Genomic DNA, 17,907 nt, shown 5'->3' with positions numbered 1-17,907 from the left:
GGAGGAATGAGGGACAGAGGGACATTGCTCCAAATCAGGGACAGTCCCTCGAAATCAGGGACAGTTAGGAGCTATGGTAGTGGTAGCTGCACACTGGCAGATTGTTCCCTCTGTATGGAGCCCTGTGATGTTTGTCATTACAGGGCTCTGGGCTATGATTGGATTAAGCCGATCAGCAGGTCTCAGCCATAAATCATTGGCCGGGACCTGCAAACAAAATCCCGCTGTGTCCAATCACAACGGGAGTCAGCGCGTGGGGGCGTGCATGTGCCCTGAACCTGGAAACAGGCAACAACTTACAGGTACATCGCTGTGCATGTAGGAGCTGCCCGTCTGCAGTACAATGTGTGGGGGGGGGGGGGGGGTGGTCCTAAGGATATTAAAAATGTAATTCATCCAAAGTCTATGGCCCGTTTCACATGGGCTACAGCCTGTAAAAGAGCAGTGTGAACAGCAAACTTTAACAAAGCATATGCAGAGCTTTCAGCATACTTTGTTGATGCTTTTAGAGTACCATTCAATTCCAGTTTTTAAATGTTGAGCATGGATCCTAATGGGAGCGTTCATTGCAGGGGTCAAGTTCTGGGGGAAAAAGTGTGGGAACTCCCACCCAAGATCCACTCCCCCACCAAAAAACAAACAAAAAAAATGATACGCTCATATGCATAATTACTAAACCGCATGTTTTAATTACTAAAAGCAAGTTCTTTCTAAATCCCGCGATAACTCGCGGCAGACCTCCGCAATGTCTCCTGGGAACAATGACAAAAGCTCCCAGGAGACATTGCGGCATCGAGGAAGTGACGGAATACCCGCACACTACCCGATGAATCCATATACAGGAAGCGGCCAGTAACATAAAGGATTACTAAGGTTCGCCTGTCCCTGACAGTGACTCGAGCTGGGCATCGCCGCTTAGTGAAGGATTGGCTCGGGCGGCTCGGCTGCTCTAGTCCTGCAAAGGGAACTGCGTTCCTGCTGTGAAAAAAGTGCAGGAACTCCGTTCCCACACGTTCCCGCAGGACTTGAGCCCTGGTTCATTGCCACATTCATTTTATCTTAGTGCTAGTATAAATTGCAGTTGTATTAGTAAAAACAACCAAATACAATTTTGAGTAGAACTAGCGCACAAAGGTCTCTATAATTACAGAGTACCACCACAAAAGCATATACAGTATTTGGACATATATAATGTAATCACTTCAGTAATACGCTGCCTCCATAGACAATTTTTTTTAAAGGACACTATGTATAAGCAATGCTATTTTCATGATGGAAATCTATAAGCTAGCCATTTATTCCATTAATTAAATTTACTATAATATAAAAGGACATACACGAGGAATGATGCAGATAAATATATTCGTATAGGTAATTCAATTCAGAAATTGACTTAAAAAATGATGTAGGCAAAGATTAAACAGTTTTTAATTAAGTCAAATCAATTAATGCAGAATAAAGGCAGTGTAAATTATATGCATTTCTCAAATTTCAGGATATTGAACAAGACTCCATCCTTTTGTCCCCTAAAGACGCTGCAAGCATTCCTATTAATCAGTAAGGTGGCCAAACACATAAAGGGGGGGGGGCAAGGTCAGCATTTGTATAAATAGTAAAGCTCTGCAGGAAACTCCCACAAATCAAATATCAACACTCTGCGATTATTTACCACTCCTTAGTGCATAGGAGCCGGTTCACACTGGGGCAACACGACTTCTAGCACGACTTTGGGAGGCAACTTGGACACGACTTGAGTATGAATCATCAGGCAACTTACAAGGCAACTTCAAGTTGCCTCCAGGACAGTACAAGGCAACTTCAAGTCGCCTCCAGGACAGGAGGCTTTCCAGTGGCCAATCAAACAACAATCAGCTCTGTGGGAGGGAGGGGTTTGCCTGTGAAATGTATGTTATCTTCCTGTATTGTTGCTTCAGTTAAGACAGTGATCCGACTTCTGAGGCGACTTCCATTGAAATCAATGGGTACAAATTGCCTACAAGTTGCATAGAAGTCAGATTGAAGTAGTACAGGAACCTTTTCTGAAGTCGGAGCGACTTCAGTATTGTACATTAAGACGGCTCCCATTCACTTCCATTGATTTTCTCAACCACGCGACTTGGGACAACTTGGGGCAACATCAAGTTGGATCCCAGGTCGCCCCAGTGTGAACCGGCTCTAAACAATACACCCAAATCATACAAAGAATAAAAAAGCAGCACTATAAATATATAAAAGTGATATCAACAATAAAATTAGACTCTTAAAAATCGTATAAAGTGACTAATGCTCAATCATCAAAAAATACCAATTTTATAATTAAGCACTAGTCACTTTATTTAATCTTTAATTGTCTGGTTTACTGTTGATATTACTTTTAATTTATTTAAAGTGCTGCACCATTGTTTTATGCTTTGTGGGAAATTGCAATGGCCTATATCTCTGGGTCTAGTCATCATTTTGATATATGCAAATTTCACTGAACGTAACCTCTAGTGATGAATCTTTCTCAGTCATCACATATCAAGTTTGATGTGCTCAGATTTGTTAGAAGCTTTGGGCCAGATTCACGTATCATGAAGTACGTGAAGCAAGTGCCTGATTCACCAAGCACTTGCAATGAAAACCTACGCAAGGCGGGCCAATTCAAATGGGCGTGTGCCATTTAAATTAGGCGCGCTCCCGCGCTGGACCTACCGCACATGCTCCGTTTCCGAACCCCCGGCGTGCTTTGCGCGCCGTGACGTAATTTTTTTGAACGGCGACGCGCGTATTCCCGGACGGCTTACGCAAACGACGTTGATTTTTACATTTCGACGCGGGAACGACGGCCATACTTTAGACAGCAATACACTTGCTGACTAAAGTTAAGGCACCAAAAAAAAGTGTAAATTTGCGACGGGAAACTTGACTAGCGGCGACGTAGCGAACGCGAAAAACCGTTGTGGATTGGCCGTAACTCCTAATTTGCATACCCGACGCTGGTTTACGACGCGAACTCCCCCCAGCGGCGGCCGCGGTACTGCATCTTAAGATCCGACAGTGTAAATCTATTACACATGTCGGATCTTCTGCCTATCTATGCGTAACTGATTCTATGAATTAGTCGCATTGATAGAAACAGGGATACGACGGCGTATCAGCAGATACGCCGTCGTATCCCTTTAGTGAATCTGTGCCGTGCTGTTCCAGAGACAGCTTAAGTCCGGTAGAATCCATCTAGTAGCATTTTTCTCTAGAAAGTTTTCTCCGGTGCAGATTAATTATGATGTTGGGAATCGAGAACTAATAGAAATCAAATTGTAATTGTAATGAAAAATGCCTAGTGCATTCTTTGACTTTACCCTCTGAAATCACATTGAAGTAGTGCCTTTGTTGTGCTGTTAAATCAATGGGTTTAGTTTGTCTTCATGATGCTCTGATGTGAATAAAAAGAGGGCACACTGCACTAGGACATTATCCAACAAATATAACAAAAATGGTAAATAAATATTCTACTCATAAAGGTTTTTTCTTGAATGTTGTTGAAAGGGGCAGACCAATACACATATATATATATATATATATATATATATATATATATATATATATATATATATATACAGTATACTAATTAAATATATATACTGTATATATTAGAATCACATATCACCTGCCAGATATAAGCATATGCAAGAGACACGAATACAATGTGAGTGCAGTCTAAGAGACCCAGAAAATTAAACAAACCCCCCCCCCCCCCCCCCCCATTAGGTAGAAGACCTGCTTCAATTTTTGCCATGCTGCTAGAGGTGAGGGAACTGTATAAGTGTATGTTTGTGTTTGAAAATTGCCTCCTATACCTGCTTTAAAATTCTGAAGAAGTTGTGCTACATCATACCAATAAAGCATGCAGTAAAAGGTCGGAATTTAGCAGCATCACCCCTGGGGTGAAAACCACCAACATTTTTCACAAAGCAGACAAACCCCCTTTTCTTCAGTTGCAGATACTTTTAAAAGCATCTGTATTGCAGAATTGAGTGCTAAAAGACATTTACTTCCTTATAAGAGAGCATATCATATCCAGCATTGACAGTGGAAGTTGAAAAATGCCCCTGCTATAGGCGTAGGCCATTTATTTACCTCATAAAGACTGACTGCAAAAAGTCCCAGGACATTGCTAGGATGTTACTTATGGAAGCCAAGCTAAAACTGCTCACCTTCACCATCACAGGACTGAGCTTTTTCTCTGATTCAACGCTCCACAAGTGCAAGAGCTTTGAGCGCAGAGTATGAGAGCTTACTCCTGTGATGGCGAAGGTGAACAGTAATAGCTGGGCCCCCCTTAGAAACATCATCTCCTGGAAGTTTTACAGTCAGGCTTCATTAGGTATGTAAATTCCCAACAGCTATAACAAAAGCATTATTCAATTTTGGTCAAACTTTGTTTTTATCTGCAGACAACCCTAATCTGTATAGGCTTTTTTTTTTGGTAAAGTGAACTAACCCTTTAAATGCAAATGTGGTTTCAGAATGGACACTTTTCCACAGTCCTCTCAATACTATCTTTAAAACACATTGGCCCTGATTCATCAAGCCATAATATTTCTTAAATTGTATGTCAGGGCAAAAAAAAATATATAGTTACATAGTTACATACAGTAGTTGAAAAAGGCTGAAAAAAGATACCAGATCATCTAGTTCAACATGTGTGGGTGTATGTGAATGTGTTTATTTCAATAGTAAAACGTATATCCCTATATGTCAGGGATATGCAATTAGCGGACCTCCAGCTGTTGCAGAACTACAAGTCCCATGAGGCATAGCAAGACTCTGACACCCAAAGGCAGAGGCATGATGGGAATTGTAGTTTTGCAACATCTGGAGGTCCGCTAATTGCATATACCTGCCATATGTTGTGATCATTAAGATGCCCATCTAATCATTTTTAAAACTATCGATGCTCATGGCTGAGCGTCTCCTCTCCAGAGAATAAATGCAATGCTTGTAGTCTTTATCCATAGCTGAGGTCCTCCAGTCCCTTTATTCGTTTTGCTGACCCTCTCTGAACTCTTTCCAGTTCCAGCACATCCTTCTTGAGGACTGGTGCCCAGAATTGGATGGCATACTCAAGATGCAGCCGGACCAGAGACTTGCAGAGTGGGGGAATTATTGTTTTATCTCTGGAGTAAATCCCCTTTTTGATGCATGCCAGTATTCTGTTGGCTTTACTTGCAGCAGCTTGGCATTGCATGCCATTGCTGTGCCTGTCATCTACTAGGACCTCCAGATCTTTCTCCACCCTGGATTCCCCCAGAGGTTCTCCCCCTAGCAAGTAACTTGCATTCGTATTTTTGGCACCTAAATGTATTGCCTTACATCTTTCAACATTAAACCTCATTTCCCATGTCGTTGTCCACCCCATTATTTTATTTAGGTCTCCCTGTAAGGTTTCCACATCCAGCAGAGAATGTATTGCCCTACTTAGCTTTGTATCATTTGCAAATACTGAGATTGAGCTATTGATCCCATCCTCTATATCATTAATTAATAAATTAAACATAATTGGCCCCATGACAGATCCCTGGGGGACCCTACTTACCACACTGGACCATTTAGAGTACTCACCATTTATCACCACCCTTTGGACACGCCCCTGTAACCAGTTTTCAATCGAGGTACATGTCCTATGGCCCATGCCAAAATACCTCATTTTGTAAAGTAAACGTTTGGGGGGGACTGTATCAAATGCTATTGCAAAATCCAAATACACCACATCCACTGCCCTTCCTTTATACAGCTCACTTCCTCATTGAATCATAATATATTGGTCTGGCATGAACGATCATTCATGAATCCATGCAGATTACTGCTAATGATACTGTTTTTATCAGCAAAACTTGAATATTATCATCCCTTCTAATAGCTTACATACTATTGATGTCAGGCTGACTGGCCTGTAATTCCCAGGTATATATGTCTGCCCTTTTAAAATATGTTACACATCTCTGCAATACATGCACATGCTGTCATGTATCAACCCCTTAAATATTCTGTAAGTACAGAACAATATCTGTTCATACCTTTAGGAATGCATTCAGCTTCCAGTTTTTTTCTGTGAGCTGCTCATCATATAGAAGAAGTGTTATGGAGTCCAAGTGGAGAACTAGAAGAGCTGATTAGAATACTTTAAAGTATAACTATAGGAAACCCCTCCTTATTGATTAGAGCCCCTGTCAGATTTGTATTGCTGGCTGTGCCCCTGTTAGGGAGATTCACTCTCTCTATATGTCATGTTTACCATTATCATTGAAAATTAAAGTAATAAGATAAGATAATACCACATTTTGGGTTGTCCCCAGAAAAGTAATAGAGGCAAAATCTTCCAATGGGGAATACAATTATGGTGACATGAGGGACCCCAAGAGATTCTCAAAATTTACAGGGATTTCCTCTAATTTCCTGTTTTGGCTTTGGGACAGGAAGTGAAGGGAAATCTTTCCAATGGGAAACAGGTGGCAAAAATAAACCCTACAAGGATTATGAACCTACCTAGCTCTATTCAAAAATAAAAAAAATAGATAAGACTGCAGAGTGCAAATGACAGGTACTGGATTTCTGACAGGTGTTTCAACAGATGTTTTTGCACAGATTATTATTATACAGATATAACATAAGACATTCAACAACATATTTAACATTGGTAAAGAGGTAATGTTAGCATGCTTTTAGCACATTTTTTGTTAAGTATATGTCTGGGCAAAATAACAAAAAAACATAATTAGAACATCTTTGTAGTACATGAATATTTCTCAATGTTTTATCCCTTTAAAAATGCTAGAAAAATATCAGTTCATCTGCCAGAAATGCAGTGTGCTTTGTCATGTTAGCTGACAACCCCTGTCTGTGTAGCTCTGAAATCCCAAAAAGCCCTACCTGCTTGACTACATCATTTTGTCTATTCCCCACCCTCTTTACCCATTTCACATGCATACATCGATTTCTTATAAAGAGAGATACGAGCGAACAGGTTTATGGTGCAAATAATGTTTGTTTATTAAATAGAAAAAAATAAAATCAAAATTCTTGCAAGTGTAGATGAAACATAAGCATCTAAAATCCTCCTGTATGTAGCCTGAACAGGGTCACATCCGAGTTCCCAATAGTAGATGGATAGTCCACAGGATAGATGGAAGAATGCCTCCACAAGCGCTGGCTCACCAAGCAGCTGCCAACAGGCTGCAAGCAAGCCACTTATTGACTCCAGGTTCCGGCCGGTCAGGACGAGGCTGTGGAAGCCTCCACCACAAAATCCAGAGAGAGCTTCTGATGTATCAGACTGACAGGGCACGCTGTGCGGTTGCCAGGACAACGCGTTTCAGAGGGTGTGGCCTCCTTTCTCAGGTCCCTACATACATTGATTTCTTGCCCAGAAAAACAAAGTTGCTTGGAAGAATGCCTCCACAAGCGTTGGCTCACCAAGCAGCTGCCAACAGCTGCCAACAGAAAAACAACCAGAAAAACAAAGTTGCTTTGATGGTTCCCAAAACCTGTCCACACACAGTGTAGGCAAAGGGCTTTTGGAAGATGTAGCTTTCGGGAGCATTCCTATACTAATAGGAACTAAGGGCCAAATCCACAAAAGAGATACTCCGGCGTAAGCCGTCGTATCTCTGGTTCTAACTTTGGAACTGATCCTCAGAAGCAGTTTTCCTAAGTTAGGCAGAAGATCCGACATCTGTAAGGGACTTACACTGCCGGATCTTAGGATGCAGTACCGCATCCGCCACTGGGGGCATTTCGAGTCGAAATGCCTCTGTTAGTATGCAAATTAGCACTTAGGGTGATCCTCAAAGCTTTTGTGCCTAGTTTTTTCGCCGTAAGTGTTAGTTTGCCTGGTGTAAAACTAGGGCTGCTTTTACAAAGTGTAAAGTTAGTCACACCTTGTAAAGGCCCATTCAAGCGACGGCATTTGGTATGCATTCCCGAGGGAGAACTCCACGGCAATTTGTAAATTCCAAACCGGCATGGGTTCCCCCCCAGGAGCATACCAGGCCCGTAGGTCTGTTATGGGTTGTAAGGAGACCCCCCCTCCGCCGAAAAATTGACGTAGGGGGTCCCCCTACAATCCATACCAGACCCGTATCCAAAGCATGCTACCCGGCCGGCCAGGAAAGGAGTGGGGACGAGCGAGCGCCCCCCCCTCCTGAGCCGTGCCAGGCCGCATGCCCTCAACATGGGGGGGTTGGGTGCTCTGGGGCAGGGGGGCGCACTACGGGCCCCCCCACCCCAGAGCACCCTGTCCCCATGTTGATGAGGACAGGACCTCTTCCCGACAACCCTTGCCATTGGTTGTCGGGGTCTGCGGGCGGAGGCTTATCGGAATCTGGGAGTCCCCTTTAATAAGGGGGCCCCCAGATACCGGCCCCCCACCCTAAGTGAATGGATATGGGGTACATCGTACCCCTATCCATTCACCTGTAGGCAAAAAGTAAAATGTAGTAAACACACAACACAAGGCTTTTTAAAATAATTTATTATTCTGCTCCGGATGCCCCCCCTGTCTTCGTTATTAGCTCAATTACCAGGGGGGGCTTCTTCTTCCACTCTCCGGGGGTCTTCTCCGCTCTCCGGGGGTCTTCTCCGCTCTCCGGGGGGGCTTCTCCGGACTCCGGGGGGCTTCTTCCATCTTCTCCCCTCTTCCGCTCTTGACTCGGCGAACCCCGGTTCTTCTGCAGCTCTCCGGTGCCTTCTTCTTCAGCGCTGGCTGCCTGCTATGTTTGTGTGTTAGCTCGATTTCAAACAGGCAGCCGGCGCGGTCTTCTGTGGCGTCAGGGTCTTCTGTTCTTCTCCCCTCTTCCGGTGTTGACTCGTCGCCTGTTGTCGCTGTAATGATGGAAGTGCGCCTTGCATCACATTTATATAGGCATCACCGTCCCATCATGCTCCGGCAGGTACCCACGTGGTGGGTGCACGTGGGTAGGCACCCACCACGTGGGTACCTGCCGGAGCATGATGGGACGGTGATGCCTATATAAATGTGATGCAAGGCGCACTTCCATCATTACAGCGACAACAGGCGACGAGTCAACATCGGAAGAGGGGAGAAGAACAGAAGACCCTGACGCCACAGAAGACCGCGCCGGCTGCCTGTTTGAAATCGAGCTAACACACAAACATAGCAGGCAGCCAGCGCTGAAGAAGAAGGCACCGGAGAGCTGCAGAAGAACCGGGGTTCGCCGAGTCAAGAGCGGAAGAGGGGAGAAGATGGAAGAAGCCCCCCGGAGTCCGGAGAAGCCCCCCCGGAGAGCGGAGAAGACCCCCGGAGAGCGGAGAAGACCCCCGGAGAGTGGAAGAAGAAGCCCCCCTGGTAATTGAGCTAATAACGAAGACAGGGGGGGCATCCGGAGCAGAATAATAAATTATTTTAAAAAGCCTTGTGTTGTGTGTTTACTACATTTTACTTTTTGCCTACAGGTGAATGGATAGGGGTACGATGTACCCCATATCCATTCACTTAGGGTGGGGGGCCGGTATCTGGGGGCCCCCTTATTAAAGGGGACTCCCAGATTCCGATAAGCCTCCGCCCGCAGACCCCGACAACCAATGGCAAGGGTTGTCGGGAAGAGGTCCTGTCCTCATCAACATGGGGACAGGGTGCTCTGGGGTGGGGGGGCCCGTAGTGCGCCCCCCTGCCCCAGAGCACCCAACCCCCCCATGTTGAGGGCATGCGGCCTGGCACGGCTCAGGAGGGGGGGGGGGGCGCTCGCTCGTCCCCACTCCTTTCCTGGCCGGCCGGGTAGCGTGCTTTGGATACGGGTCTGGTATGGATTGTAGGGGGACCCCCTACGTCAATTTTTCGGCGGAGGGGGGGTCTCCTTACAACCCATAACAGACCTAAGGGCCTGGTATGCTCCTGGGGGGGGGAACCCATGCCGGTTTTTTCGTTGAAAATTGGCATGGAGTTCTCCCTCTCAGGAATGCATGCTGAGCGACGCTGTCATTTTTTGTTTTAATTATTTGTTTTCCCGGCGCGTCTTTTTTTCACCCGTCGCAACTTTAGTGTCCCGTCGCAATCCACAAAGCCGCCCGGCGTCAATTACGTTCGCGCGATGCACGTCGGGAAAATGACGTCACACGCATGCGCAGTACGGCCGGCGCGGGAGCGCGCCTCATTTAAATTGTAAACGCCCCCCGGAGAGGAGGAACGCCTTACGACGGCGGCACTTAACTTACACGGCTTGAAATTTTTACGTAAGTGCTTTGTGGATCAGGCACTTAGGTAAAAACTTTAAGTCAGCGTAACTTAACTTTCAGCAGTTAAGTTACACTGACTTAAAGTTTTTACCTAAGTGCCTGATCCACAAAGCACTTACGTAAAAATTTCAAGCCGTGTAAGTTAAGTGCCGCCGTCGTAAGGCGTTCCTCCTCTCCGGGGGGCGTTTACAATTTAAATGAGGCGCGCTCCCGCGCCGGCCGTACTGCGCATGCGTGTGACGTCATTTTCCCGACGTGCATCGCGCGAACGTAATTGACGCCGGGCGGCTTTGTGGATTGCGACGGGACACTAAAGTTGCGACGGGTGAAAAAAAGACGCGCCGGGAAAACAAATAATTAAAACAAAAAATGACAGCGTCGCTCAGCATGCATTCCTGAGAGAGAGAACTCCATGCCAATTTTCAACGAAAAAACCGGCATGGGTTCCCCCCCCCAGGAGCATACCAGGCCCTTAGGTCTGTTATGGGTTGTAAGGAGACCCCCCCTCCGCCGAAAAATTGACGTAGGGGGTCCCCCTACAATCCATACCAGACCCGTATCCAAAGCACGCTACCCGGCCGGCCAGGAAAGGAGTGGGGACGAGCGAGCGCCCCCCCCCCTCCTGAGCCGTGCCAGGCCGCATGCCCTCAACATGGGGGGGTTGGGTGCTCTGGGGAAGGGGGGCGCACTACGGGCCCCCCCACCCCAGAGCACCCTGTCCCCATGTTGATGAGGACAGGACCTCTTCCCGACAACCCTTGCCATTGGTTGTCGGGGTCTGCGGGCGGAGGCTTATCGGAATCTGGGAGTCCCCTTTAATAAGGGGGCCCCCAGATACCGGCCCCCCACCCTAAGTGAATGGATATGGGGTACATCGTACCCCTATCCATTCACCTGTAGGCAAAAAGTAAAATGTAGTAAACACACAACACAAGGCTTTTTAAAATAATTTATTATTCTGCTCCGGATGCCCCCCCTGTCTTCGTTATTAGCTCAATTACCAGGGGGGGCTTCTTCTTCCACTCTCCGGGGGTCTTCTCCGCTCTCCGGGGGTCTTCTCCGCTCTCCGGGGGGGCTTCTCCGGACTCCGGGGGGCTTCTTCAATCTTCTCCCCTCTTCCGCTCTTGACTCGGCGAACCCCGGTTCTTCTGCAGCTCTCCGGTGCCTTCTTCTTCAGCGCTGGCTGCCTGCTATGTTTGTGTGTTAGCTCGATTTCAAACAGGCAGCCGGCGCGGTCTTCTGTGGCGTCAGGGTCTTCTGTTCTTCTCCCCTCTTCCGATGTTGACTCGTCGCCTGTTGTCGCTGTAATGATGGAAGTGCGCCTTGCATCACATTTATATAGGCATCACCGTCCCATCATGCTCCGGCAGGTACCCACGTGGTGGGTGCCTACCCACGTGCACCCACCACGTGGGTACCTGCCGGAGCATGATGGGACGGTGATGCCTATATAAATGTGATGCAAGGCGCACTTCCATCATTACAGCGACAACAGGCGACGAGTCAACATCGGAAGAGGGGAGAAGAACAGAAGACCCTGACGCCACAGAAGACTGCGCCGGCTGCCTGTTTGAAATCGAGCTAACACACAAACATAGCAGGCAGCCAGCGCTGAAGAAGAAGGCACCGGAGAGCTGCAGAAGAACCGGGGTTCGCCGAGTCAAGAGCGGAAGAGGGGAGAAGATGGAAGAAGCCCCCGGAGTCCGGAGAAGCCCCCCCGGAGAGCGGAGAAGACCCCCGGAGAGCGGAGAAGACCCCCGGAGAGTGGAAGAAGAAGCCCCCCCTGGTAATTGAGCTAATAACGAAGACAGGGGGGGCATCCGGAGCAGAATAATAAATTATTTTAAAAAGCCTTGTGTTGTGTGTTTACTACATTTTACTTTTTGCCTACAGGTGAATGGATAGGGGTACGATGTACCCCATATCCATTCACTTAGGGTGGGGGGCCGGTATCTGGGGGCCCCCTTATTAAAGGGGACTCCCAGATTCCGATAAGCCTCCGCCCGCAGACCCCGACAACCAATGGCAAGGGTTGTCGGGAAGAGGTCCTGTCCTCATCAACATGGGGACAGGGTGCTCTGGGGTGGGGGGGCCCGTAGTGCGCCCCCCTGCCCCAGAGCACCCAACCCCCCCATGTTGAGGGCATGCGGCCTGGCACGGCTCAGGAGGGGGGGGGGCGCTCGCTCGTCCCCACTCCTTTCCTGGCCGGCCGGGTAGCGTGCTTTGGATACGGGTCTGGTATGGATTGTAGGGGGACCCCCTACGTCAATTTTTCGGCGGAGGGGGGGTCTCCTTACAACCCATAACAGACCTACGGGCCTGGTATGCTCCTGGGGGGGAACCCATGCCGGTTTGGAATTTACAAATTGCCGTGGAGTTCTCCCTCGGGAATGCATACCAAATGCCGTCGCTTGAATGGGCCTTTACAAGGTGTGACTAACTTTACACTTTGTAAAAGCAGCCCTAGTTTTACACCAGGCAAACTAACACTTACGGCGAAAAAACTAGGCACAAAAGCTTTGAGGATCGCCCTAAGTGCTAATTTGCATACTAACAGAGGCATTTCGACTCGAAATGCCCCCAGTGGCGGATGCGGTACTGCATCCTAAGATCCGGCAGTGTAAGTCCCTTACAGATGTCGGATCTTCTGCCTAACTTAGGAAAACTGCTTCTGAGGATCAGTTCCAAAGTTAGAACCAGAGATACGACGGCTTACGCCGGAGTATCTCTTTTGTGGATTTGGCCCTTTAAGTCAGTGTAACTTAACTGCTGAAAGTTAAGTTACGCCGCCTGGCTGAGGATTTGGCCCTAACTTCCCAGCAGCGGTCCATGCATTAAATTAAGAAGCCTGGTGATCATGTTCTAGGAAGTAAATAAAGTTTTATATTATTACAGGAACAAGGTAAAGGGAGCTTGGGGTAGATCTGGGTAATACCTGGAAATACATTTTAACCACTTTTACTAACACGGAATCAGCTAAAGCAGCCCCAAGGGTGGCGTCATCCGCATGGAACTTCCACTTTAGAGTGCCGTCGTACGTGTTGTACGTCACCGCGCTTTGCTAGAGCATTTTTTAAAAACTGTGTGTGGGCAATGTCGTTTTAATGATGAAGTTGGAAAAACTTTGTTTTTTCTACATGCCGAAAAACATTGTTTTTTTTCATGCCGAAAAATGATCGTGTGTACGCGGCATGAGTGTTAGGAAATGTTGCACGATATGATGGGTGTGTAAGTGACTTTTCATGGCATGTTTGTTTTGCAAATGCAGCGAGTAGAATATACAGCCACTGTGCTGTTTGTTGATTTACTAAAGAGCTTCCTTCTTTTCTTAAATAGAATTGTGCAGGGTGTTTTAATAACATTATTGGAGTAAAACATGATTATTTTCTGCAGATTTTTGGAGTTTTACAATGAAAGTGGTATAAGAGGAGGGGTAATACTTTTTAAAATACATACTGCTCCTGGTATTTTCATATTTTTATGTCTTTCTTGGCCTACTATGGCAGCTTACAGAGTATTAGGGCAGCAGTATTATAAGTAGTTCTTTCTTAAAGTGTAACACATTTAGATTTAACGGTTGTTTTTTAGCAATGGAGCGTTACAATTTTATAGTAAGCCCGGTCGGCTTGTTTTATGATCTGTGAATGTTTTTATGACATTTTTATGTACCTTTATATAAGTTCCCGATACATCTCAAAGCTGTGATTTATGTGTTTCTACCCATGTTTGGTTCGTACATTAAACGTTCTTGCTATAGTGGCTTGAGAATGTATTAAACCTTATCATATACCATGATAGTGCTGAATCACTAAAGAAAATCGTTTTTACAGGAGCACATGCACACGCTATACAACCGCGTAATAATGGTGTAGTTACTGTTACTGGATCATGATATTGTTAATAATGTGTGATTACTTAGTATTCTATTGTAACCTTTTACAAATATGACAGTATAAATATATACTCCTGACCAGAGGCATAAATAGAACCTTCAAGAAACCATGAAGGGCCCCCCTGACCACAAGGCCCTTTCCATTAGTCCTGGGGCCTTTTCCATCTGTCCTGGGGCCCTTTCCTCTGGTCCTGGTTGTGTTGAGGGGGTGCTTTGGGAGGTGAGAGAACATTTGCTAGAAGGTGAGGTAGAGGTTGGACACACAAATCCTCTCCCCCCTTCTAGTACAAATCCATATCTCCTAACTGCCTGTTTTGGAGGGACCTTGAAGAGATTTGAACAAAATCTTGATGTCCTTTGAATCCACTTGAGTCCTGGAACCCAGTGCAGATTGGGCTCCCGGGGCACTTGCTCTGCATCTCTTATGGAGTGGCAGGGGTCCCAGACACCGTGATTACCTCCTCTGTGGCAGGGGAGGTGGGTAAGAAGATATGTGCTGGTGGGGGGGGTGCTTTTGGAGGAGGGGACTTGTGCTAGAAGATGGGGTGGGGGGATATTTCAAGTATTCTCTCCCAAAGCACACCTCCCCCCCAGCACATATGCTCTTACCCCTCCAACCCATCACACCCCTCAAGGTGTATATGCTTGGTACCCTCCCCCCAGTTACTGTGTCCCCCCTCCCCTGTATACATCCATAAACTAAACACAGACCTCAGATCATCAGCATGGCTCATGCAGTGGAATGCCCCTTCTCCCCGACTGCTCCTTCGCCTGCCTGTGTACATGAGAACATTAGTGGCAGTAAAAAGGGTTAAACCATACATGACCTGGAACAGCTAATAAGTCATAACAGTAAAAGACAATGCCACCTTCCAGGGTGACCAGTACTGTCTGGTGACAGATTCAAATCACAAAGAGGAATAGGCAGAAAAGACGGCCAACTTTGAAGCTTCAGCAGGATGGGTTGCTATAAAAGGCAATCTTTGCTGCTGTAGTTTATTATAAGTTTATGAAGGAAAGGGGGGATGTTCCCTGTTGATCTTTTAACATTTTTAGATTTAGTGGTAGTTGTTTAGCACTGGAGCATTAACATTTTATAGTAAGCCTGGTCCATGTTTGTTTTATGGACTGCGAATTCTGTTATGACATTTGTATGTTCCTGTATCTATGTTCCTGGTACATCTCAAAATTTGTGTTTTGTGGTTCTATTTTACAGACACAGGAAATACTCATGTTTGCATTGTACAATAAATTGTGTTCTTGCTATAGTGTCTTGTGACTGAATTGAAGCTTATTATATGTTGTAATAGTGCCAAATGACTGAAGAGAAAAGTTTTACAAAAGGAGGCACTCTATACAACCGTGTGATAATGGAACAGGTAGTTACTGTTATTGGATCGGGTTATTTTTAACAATGTATGCTTACTGTATACTCCAAAGTTTTACAAATATTACAGAATAAAAATATAGTAATGACACTAAAGGTTTCTAGGATAGTTGGATCGAGATAAAATTAATAAAACTGACTTACCCTACATTCCACTTGTAGCGATCATTTCATCTAAACTTTTCAGTGATCATCAAACCTTAAAAGACCTGTAACAGCCAATTAGTCATAGCATCACCTGCCAGGGTGCCCAGTACTGTCTACTGGCAGAGATAATCCAAGGGATGGGCAGAAGAAGTGGCTGTATTGAGCACTTCAGGAGGAAGGGGGTTTAAAAAGGGCAAGATCTGTAACCTATGCAAATTACAAGCTCATACAACCCTTTGGTGTTTTCCTTGGGTGCTAAAGGACCTTGTTTTGGCACCGTCTTGTGTCATAATAAACTAGTAAGCAACACGGAAGAAAAACAGTGCAAAAGTGATTATAAATACTTATTTATTTTTATATATATATATATATGTATATATATAAAACTAACAGGTTTATACTTCCCTGCTCTGTGCAATGGGATTGCACAGAGTGGCCCCGAACCTCCATTTCTGGTAAGTCCCCCCCCCCCCATAAAAAGTTGCAGGACCTGGCTCTCCCCCTTGCCCCATCGTCACTGGCTTTGATTGACACAAACAAAGCCTGTGAGGCCGGGAAGTAAGAAGAGCTGCAGATGGGCACATTGCTGACTTGAACGAGGGCTCAGGTTGTTGAAGAGGGATACTACTACCTAAACATGTTTTACCTTAATGCATATATTGTTTCTATGTGAGGCTATACTCATAAACTTTGCAAGGAATGCATTATGGTAAAAAGTTTAGGCTTTTTAACCACTTTAAGGTAGAACCCAAAACACAACAATCATTAAGTTAAAGCGGTTGTAAACCCGCATCAAATTTTTTTTTTTTTTTTTCTCCTGCAAGGCAAAAGTCATAATGAGCTAATATGCACCGCATATTAGCTCATTATGAAATACTTACCTCGGAACGAGGTGTGTAGAACTTACCTGGTTCACGCCGAGCGAGATGTCCTCTTGCCTGGCGTGTCTTCCGGGTATCGCCGCTCCATCGCTGTGATTGGCTGGATCGGCGATGACGTCACTACCGCGCGTGCGCGCGGGAGATTTAAATTCGGCAAGGTCCGGTGGCTGCCGGTCCTTTCGCTGTAGATCCCCCCTGTGCATGCGCTGCGGCGCATTGCGAGGGGAATATCTCCTAAACCGTGCAGGTTTAGGAGATATTCTCCTTACCTACAGGTAAGCCTTATTATAGGCTTACCTGTAGGTAAAAGTCAAAAAAGTGGGTTTACAACCACTTTAATCAATCCATGAATACAAACAGTTGTGAGCCGTAAACCCCATAAAGCAGTGGAGATCAACTTTCTTATATGGGGCCTCAAGTGTAGACCTTAAAGGGGTTGTAAATGTTATTTTTTTATTTTCTAAATAGGTTCCTTTAAGCTAGTGCATTGTTGGTTCACTTACCTTTTCCTTCGATTTCCCTTCTAAATGTTTTTTTTCTTTGTTTTCTTTTTGTCTGAATTTCTCACTTACTGTTCCTCCTCAGTAAACTGTTCAGTAAGATGTTCTGGCTGACTAACCACCGCTCAGGTGATGGTGGCAACTTTACTGAGGAGAAACAAGAAGTGAGAAATTCAGACATAGAACAAAAATATTTAGAAGGGAAATCGAAGGAAAAGGTAAGTGAACCGACAATGCACTAGCTTAAAGGAACCTATTTAGAAAATAAAAAACGAACCTTTACATGCCGTTTAATTTTACCGAAGGGTTGCATATAATAATATATGAATGCAATGCTATAGAAAACTGTCACAGACTGCAAACATGCAACAAGGAGATGGCCAAGGACTACAGAAGTGGTGCAGAAAATAATCAAAGATGGCAAACATGCTATATGACTAGGTATCTAATTTAGGAGACAATCATAGACTAGTACAGGGATATGCAATTAGCGGACCTCCAGCTGTTGCTGAACTACAAGTCCCATGAGGCATAGCAAGACTCTGACAGCCACAAGCATGACACCCAGAGGCAGAGGCATGATGGAACTTGTAGTTTTGCAACAGCTGGAGGTCCGCTAATTGCATATCCCAGGACTAGTACCACATTGTATAAGACTGCTAGAGACCACCGCTTTTAAAGATCCTCTACAAATTAGCACATCTAGATCGGTGCTCCCTGCAGTCCACTAGAAATTTACTTTTGCCACAGCAAGAATCATTGCAAAAGATAAAACATAAAAAAATCTAAGTAATAGTAAGGCAGTATAAGTAAGTGTAAAAAATAAAAATAAACCATTTAACTACCAGCACAAAGTCTAAAGAATAT

At 45.5% G+C, this 17,907-nt stretch overlaps 1 protein-coding gene across 2 annotated transcripts in view; it reads left to right on the top strand.

The window, feature by feature from the left end:
* CACNG6 (calcium voltage-gated channel auxiliary subunit gamma 6) overlaps positions 1-17,907 on the top strand; it is a 193,650-nt gene that overhangs the window by 15,581 nt on the left and 160,162 nt on the right. The gene's annotated exons all lie outside the window — the stretch shown is intronic.

The sequence above is a fragment of the Rana temporaria genome, chromosome 10, assembly GCF_905171775.1.
Source record: "Rana temporaria chromosome 10, aRanTem1.1, whole genome shotgun sequence".
Classification (NCBI taxonomy): Eukaryota; Metazoa; Chordata; class Amphibia; order Anura; family Ranidae; genus Rana; species Rana temporaria.
The sequence above is the reverse complement of the archived record's forward strand: the minus strand, read 5'-3'. Positions and strand labels throughout refer to the sequence as shown.